The sequence below is a fragment of the Elephantulus edwardii genome, unplaced genomic scaffold (assembly GCF_000299155.1).
Source record: "Elephantulus edwardii isolate Elephantulus edwardi_28Jun2011 unplaced genomic scaffold, EleEdw1.0 scaffold00074, whole genome shotgun sequence".
In the NCBI taxonomy this organism is placed as follows: Eukaryota; Metazoa; Chordata; class Mammalia; order Macroscelidea; family Macroscelididae; genus Elephantulus; species Elephantulus edwardii.
The window spans coordinates 1,520,507-1,528,064 of record NW_006399824.1 but is presented as its reverse complement, the minus strand read 5'-3'; the positions used below and the strand labels follow the sequence as shown (position 1 = coordinate 1,528,064).

The 7,558-nt window shown below is 49.0% G+C and overlaps 1 pseudogene; it reads right to left on the bottom strand.

Annotated features, from left to right (window-relative positions):
• Positions 1-711: 711 nt before the first annotated feature.
• On the bottom strand, positions 712-7,277 carry LOC102859706 (annotated as a pseudogene).
• Between the last annotated feature and the right edge of the window lie 281 nt (positions 7,278-7,558).

Below are 7,558 nucleotides of genomic sequence, written 5' to 3'. Positions count from 1 at the left end.
ACAACCAATCACACATAGGCAATCCTGTCTGTGCTCTTCCTGCCATAAGCTCTGGGGAAGGTTTTCTCTGTGGCTCTGGGCTCTGGGAGTTTCCCTGTGCAGGAACGGGGGTCTGCAGGCTGAGTGAAACTCTTGCTTCTTCGTCCTTGATGGAATGAAGTCCCTCCTTGGCTTGTTCTTCTCTCCTGGGAGGTAGGAGGTGTTTCAGGCTTGACCCTGGGGAAACCTCTTTATCTGATCAAGACTTGAATATGCCCCAAGAAAATGAGAACTGAGGCACAAACGGAGACTCGTACACCAATGTTCATAGCAGCATTATTCACCATCACAAGAACATAGAGACTGCCCAGATAGCCAACCACAATCAAATGGATTAAGAAAGTATAGTACATTCACACGATGGAATACTACACAGCACGCAGAAGCAATGATTATTTTTGTGTGGGGGTGGGGGAAAGATGGTTTATTTTGTTTCTTAGTCATGGTGTCATTGTGGAAAAAGAACAGAGTGAGAAGGGCAAGTGGGAATCAAATATTTTTGGAAGGAGTCCCCAACTTCCCAGAATCCTTGGACCCTCCCCACTCTGGGTGCTTGGTGTGAGGAATGAGAAGGAGAGGCAGAGCATGATTGATAAAGCTAGTGAAAGTCACTGGTGGGTGATATCTTGGGCCTGCAAGAGGGAGAAGCCAGACTCCTTGGCATTCAGGCTTCTAGTCCTTTCCCTTCCCTTTCTTGGCTTTGGTCTTGGTTTTGATCTTGGGGGTGCAGGGCTTCATCACGAGGATGGTCTCCTGGCACTGGGCATTGTACCACACCTTCTTCAGGGAGCCCTGGCAGGCTTTGGTGCTGGTGCTTCCGTCACATGCCCCCAGCTCTCAGACTTGAACTTGCAGTTGACTCAAACTCTTTCTTCCAGTTGCAGGGCACCCTGCACTGGATTTGCTGGGTCTGGGTTCCACAGGTGCCCTCACAGAAACCCACTCCACAGTCCTCGCTGCTGGGGGCACAGAGCCGCCAGGACCACGCTGCACTTTCACTCCCAGGCCGCCCTTCTTTATCGTTCTTTTTGGCTGCCGCAGAAGTGGGGGCCAAATAAGGTGAGAAGGGCGAGACAGAAAGCTCAGTGCTATATCTCGATGGCTGCTGGCTCTGCTTTGCTCCCTCTGAGCTGCTCCCCCACCCCCAATGGTTTTTTAAATTACTGTTTTGGGAGGGACTAGAGAACATTATGCTGAGAGAATTAGTTCAGTCCTATAAGGACACATATTGTATAAAACCATTATTGTAGAATGAGTCTGAGGATCCAAAGGGAAGGGAGGTGGAAGCAGAGGGCTGAGGATTGGCAGGGGGTGAGGCAGGGGTGTTAATCATAGGGGCACACAATTTGATGGGGGGGCGTGAAGGAAATGGGAAAGATCTAGTATGAAAAACAATGTATTTGAACTTGGTAAATAAACCAGTATAAAATAAAATTTTTAAAAAACTATTAGAAAATTAAAAGGAATGTTGCATTCCACTCAGTTCTTTAATAACTGATTGGTTTATCAGATCCCTGGGGTCATTACATAACCTCCACATTACATCCTTCTCTCTGATTGGGAACGGACTCCCAGTGACCCTTGGTTGGATTTTCGGAGGCTGTAAATCACGGGGGAGGAGACTGGCCATCTTTCTCCTGTAGAGCCGCTGGTGAGTTCAAACAGCCAGAGACACTGCCTTCAGATTGGCAGTGCAGCTCCATATGGGCTGCTCAGCACAGCATCGCAAACACATGCGCTGGTGGACAGAACACAGTGGATGACAGGAGTATCTTAGGCAGCAGCTGGTGGTGTTGATTCGTATGAAACACAATCAAAATGGAAATCGCAAGCTCGCTGAACAAGGGCAGGTTCAAGACAAGTCTCCAGTCCTCTTGCAACAGACAGATGGTGCCTAAATCCCTTCAAGTGTCCTGGGGCCCAGGAGATCTGGCTTCCCCTTCACACACACCCCTGGATCCCAGCTTTCCAGGTGGTAATGTTGGATACCATCAATCAGATCAATTCCGATTCTTAACTGGTGGGAAAGTGTCATATTTATTTAGACTCACAATGGCTCCATGTGGCAGAACTAAACTACCCATAGTAGTTCCTGGACTATACTTTTTTTTTTTAAGATTGAAAAAAAGTAAAGATAGATTTATTGGAAAGTTATGTCCTAAAGGGAGTGCCCTTCTTCCTTGAAAATGGATTATGGAGGAGGCCTAGGCTTCACTCTTTACAGGAGCAAACAGTCAAGAGGTTCAGACCACCAGCTTCTCAGCAGCCGAATGCTAAACTATTTGAGCCACCAGGGCTCCTTCAGCTTCCAGGTAAGGCCCAGTGTTCTATGCTGGAATACTGTGTCCTGCCAAGTTAAGGAAGCCAGGATGAGAATTGGTGTGGTCTAGGCTTAAAAGGAGTCAGATGTCAACTAAAAACCTTGTAAATGAGGGTTTGTTACATTCAAGTGATGCAGCACAGCCTCCAGTCCTTCGCCCTCAGCTGCAGTGGTGGGCTGTCCTGATGCCTGGCCTGTCTGTGCAATGCCATTCAATCTAGTCACAGGCTCACGTCCTGTCTCATGCGTCTCCCACAAGGATTCACCTCAGTTTCCACATCTCCAGGCCTCCTCTGCTTCAATCTCTCTCCTCCTGGAACAAATCTTATCATCTTGCTTGGGGGGTGGGGGGGACATCTGACATCAGCAATGATATCCCTGGTGCCACAGCCTCTTCTCAATCCTGCTTGAACTTCTAGAAGTTCCCTATCTATGCACTGTTCTAGCCACTTTTGAATGATCTTCAACAATATTTTGCTCGTATGTGATATTAATAATATTGTTTGATAGTTTTCACATTCTGTGGGATCACCTTTCTTGGGAATGGAAACAAGTATGGACTTCTTCTAATCCATTGGTCCTCCAAATTATCTGGCATAGATGAGTGAGTGTATCCAGGGCCACATATGTTAATTGAAACAAGTCAATTGATTCTTGGGGCCTTTTTTTTTTTATGCCTTCAATATAGCTTCAATTCCTTCCTTCATTACCATTGACTCCTGCTCATATGGTACTTCCTGAAATTTTTCAGTGTCAGTCAGCTCTTTTTGATACAGTGATTGTGTATATTCTCTCCATCTTCTTTGGATGCTTTCTGGGTCATTCAACATACTGACTTCCCAAAGCAACTTGAGGCTTAAATTTGTTCTCTCAGCTTGAGAAAATGCAGAGCAAGTTCTTCCCTTTTTATTCTCCAATTGCAGCTCTCTTAATTTCTTGGCTGAAAGTGTGAAGAATGCCAGAAGAATGTCTATTTGTGCTTTATTGACTATGCAAAGGTATTTGATTGTGTGTATCATCACAAGTTATGGCTGACATTGAGAAGAATGGGCATCCCAGGGCCCTTAATTGTGCTCATGCAAAACCTTTACCTAGATCAAGAGGTTGTTATGTGAATAAAGCAAGGGAATACTACATTGTTTAAAATAAGACCAGAGTGTGTCAGGGTTGTATTTCTCTCCATATCTATTCAGTCCATATGCTGAGAAAATTATCCAAGAAGCTGAATTCTATGAAGAGGAGTGTGGCATCAGGATCAGAGAAAGACTCATCTATAATATGCATTATGCAGATGACACAGCCTTGCTTGCTGCAAGTGTGGAGGATTTGAAGGATTTGTTGCAAAAAATCAAAGAATACGACCTCCAATTTGGATTATATCTCAATGTGAAAAAAACAAAGATAGTTGGAGAAAAGATGAAATTGTCAACAATTTCATTTAACTTGAATCCACAATTAGCATCTTTGGTACCAGCAGTCAGGTAATAAAGAGATGTATTACACTGGTAAAGTCTGCAGTGAGGAACCTCTCCAAATTATTAAAGAGTAATGATGTAACTTTGAGGACTAGGGTGCATCTGATTCAGGCCATAATCTTTCCAATTAGTTGAGATACATCTGAGAGCTGGGCAATGAATGAATAAGGATGACAGAAGAAGAACTGAAGGCTTTGGGCTGGGGTATTGGAGAAGAGAGCTGAGCCTCCCATGGACTGTCCAAAGAACAAACAAATATGTCTTGGAGAGGGTGCAGCCAGAGTGCTCATTGGAAGCAAAGATGATGAGGCTTCACCTCACATACTTTGGGCATGTTGCTAGGAGGGCCTATTCCTTGGAAAAGGATGTGATACTTGGAAAGTTAGAGGACTGGTGAAGGAGAGGAAGACTCTTGACCAGGTGTATTGCCACTGTGACTGCAGCAATGTGCTCTCATGTGCCAGAAAGTATGAGGCTGGCACAGGATAGGACAGGGTTATGATCTGTTGTTGATAGGATCATGCTCGATTTGGTGGCATCTAACAATAACAGAGGGAGCCACTATGTCTGCTTTTTAAGCAAGCATCTGAGCTTGTATTGGCGTCTATCAAAACATCCCCACACAGCTGCACATATGCTAAGCCAGTTAAGCTCTTATTAAACTTGTTCTTCTAGTTTCTCTTTTAAATGAGTAACTCTGAGAAAAACGGACCCTTAATGAATAACTCTGGGGAAAACGAACCCTTAATGAATAACTCTGGGGAAAACAGACCCTTCTCCTTACTGTTTTCTGCCGTGTTTGCAGAACTAGGTACAGATCAAGTAGGTAATGCTTTTTCCCTTAGACTGAGGTACATCACCTTGTATAATTTTTCACTTAACCATAGACCTGGTGGTTATTTGTGCAAGGGTATAAAATAGCTACTTTTCCAGCCTTTAGAGGAACTTCTTCTGGTCCAGGCTGCCACTGGACCCTAGTGGACCTGCTCCTTCCGGTCTGTAACTTTTCTTCATCTGTTAGCAAATGGAAACTAATGTCTGTAAGCCTGTCTTGGGGTTAGTTTTTCCATTTCTCAGTCCGAACTTATCTTGAGGGCCTTTTCTGGAGAATGAGACTATTTGACACGAGGTCTCCATTTGAGCTGGCCCAGGAGTTCCGGCCTGGAACACACCTCACAGAGCAAGGTCCTCACAGCCAAGGACCTTGATGGCATCACCATGTAAACAGGGCCATGTGAGAGTCAGAGAGCCAGGGTTTGTAAAGAGCACAACCCAGAGGGAGGGATGGATCAAGGTAGCTCTAGAGGTCTAGCAGGTATGTGTTGGCTGCTAACAAAAAAGCCACAATGCTCCACAGTCATTGGCTGTGCTGCAGAGTGATGGGCGGTCTGCTTCCCTCAGGATTACAGCTTCGGAAACGAAATAAATGGAGGGGCACAGGAAATCATAACTTCTAGGCTGTGTTTCTTTGAATTGGTTCTATTTCAGAAATGAAAGTTTAAATGAAGGTAAGGGGGCCACGGACTATCTTCTGAGGACCCAGTGTCCTTTGAAGTCAGGGACAGAGGTGCTGGCTTGGCTCCGTGAGAGAAGGCTGATGGCTGGGCCCCTTTGTGGACTCTGTGGTGATCAGGGAAGACCAGGGAAGAGTGGGGGCTGCATCTGGAGGGGGGCCTCCAAAGAGTGTAAGGCAGGAGGTATGGAGGACGAACTTGGATGGCTGAGACAGTAGGATCCAGTTCTAGATGGAGAGGTCAGCAACCTAGAATCCAGCACCACTTGGTCAGTTCGTTTTCCATTTGTGAACCAGACAGGTCCCAGTCCTGCCCCCAGCAGGAGCGGACAAAGGAGAAGTGAAACTGGCGGGCGTCCGGGAGGCGGGGCCAGGTGGGAGGCGGGGCCAGGTGGGAGGCGGGGTCAGGCCGTCCCGGAGGCGAGATCTGGCCGGGCGGGAGGCGGGGCCGGGCCGTCCCGGAGGCGGGGCCGGGCCAGACCCCGGGCCTGCGTCCCTAGGAGCACAGGGTGCAGTGGCCGCAGGCCCGAGGCGGTGGCGGCTTGGCGACAGTAAGTGCGGGCCGGGGGCGGGCGGCGGCGGGCTCAGTCCGGCCCAGGGTGCCTGTCCGGGGCGCTGCGCACATCTTTCGGCTTCCGGCTACCGGAGATTCGTGCTCGGCCCGGCCGCTCCGGCCCATCTGGGTGCAGCTGCGGGGTTCAGACCGGAGCCAGAGGACCTCCACACCCCTCGGCCTTGGCTTCCCTCTGTACCTCCTCAGTGTCGCTCCTCTCCCGCGTCATCTTTATCGCCTTCCCCCAGCAGCGCTGCCTCTCACTCCCTCCCGCCTGCTCCCTGTGAGCTCCAGGCGCCGGGCCTCCCTGCCTGCATGTGCGGGCCTGGGTGCGGACTGCCAGCCCCGGAGGTGTCCAGAGGGTGCCGTTGAGGCGGGGACTTCCACAACTTACAAGCAGATTCTGACAATAGCTTTTGGGTGGTGCCTATGCTTCCCAGCATGCTTTCTCATCCCCACTCCCCAGATCAGAAAACTGAGACAGGCAGAGACATTGATTTGGCCCAGAGTCAAGAACTGCCCTGGAACTCGCACCCAGGAGTTCCTGTCCCTGGGGCGCTTCCCTGGCCTGACCTCCCACAAGCCTCTCTGGGAAAGGGTTGCTCCTAGCCAGGTGGGAATGGGGTTCAGGTCACCTCAGGAGGGAGGGAGATCCTGCAAGTGCTGAAAAAACAGCTGGGGTCACTGCCGTTCTGCCCTGGATGAAGCCTGGGCTCTTCCTTACATTTCTTTTTTCTTTCTTTTTTAATCTAAAAGTCAAGGTAGCTTTGATAGAGAGTAATAAGGCTTTGCTCACTCCAGTGCCCTGGCTTGTGACCCAGGTTAGACAAGATTCCTGGCTCCTTCTTCAGAAGCTTGTTAAGCCTGAATGATCCCCAACAAATAGACTCCAGGAGTCAGGAATGGGCCACTGGCCACCACACTTGGCCAGGACCCAGCTGTGGCCCTCACCCGCTCCTCTGGGGCCAGAACATCTGGGTACAACCACTGACTCACTGTCATCATGCGTGGGTCAGAACTGCTTTTTATATTGTGGTAGTAGTGAGAGCTGGGCTCTTTTGGGGAAGGACTCTGCTCAACCAGAGGAGTTTAAAATAGAGTTGCTGATTTGGATACTGGGGCCCTGGGCAGCCTGCTGTCACCCATTCGTGGGTACTTGTAGCTCATCAAGGGGGAGTATCCTGGTCGTATGCTGTCCATCTAGTCAGCAAACCTGTGAGGCCCATTGAGGGAGGCCCTTTCTGCCTCTGCACACAAGCTCTCTGGCTGTGCTCGAGGACCGACGTCAGATTCCCAGCCCACTTCTGGAATCTCAGGGAAAATGAGGACTCTGGCCTGGGTCTCAGACAGCTGGCTGGCAAATTCCTCTCTTGCCATCTGGTAACTGTGTGACCTTGGGCAGGTTACTCACTTTTTTGGGCCTTAGACATGCCAGCTGTGAAATGGGTCCTAGAGTCCTAGCCACTACCAGAGTGGGCTGTTGTCAGGGCCAAGTGTGAGCCCCAGACCTCCCTACACGTGTATGCTGGATTTAACTCTCTACTCATTACCGCTGAGTCAGAATTTACACAACTGAAACTTCCATTGAGTTTTGGTCACTGTGAACTGTATAGCAGGAGATGGCCCATCTTTCTCCCTTGGAGCTGCTGGTGGATTCT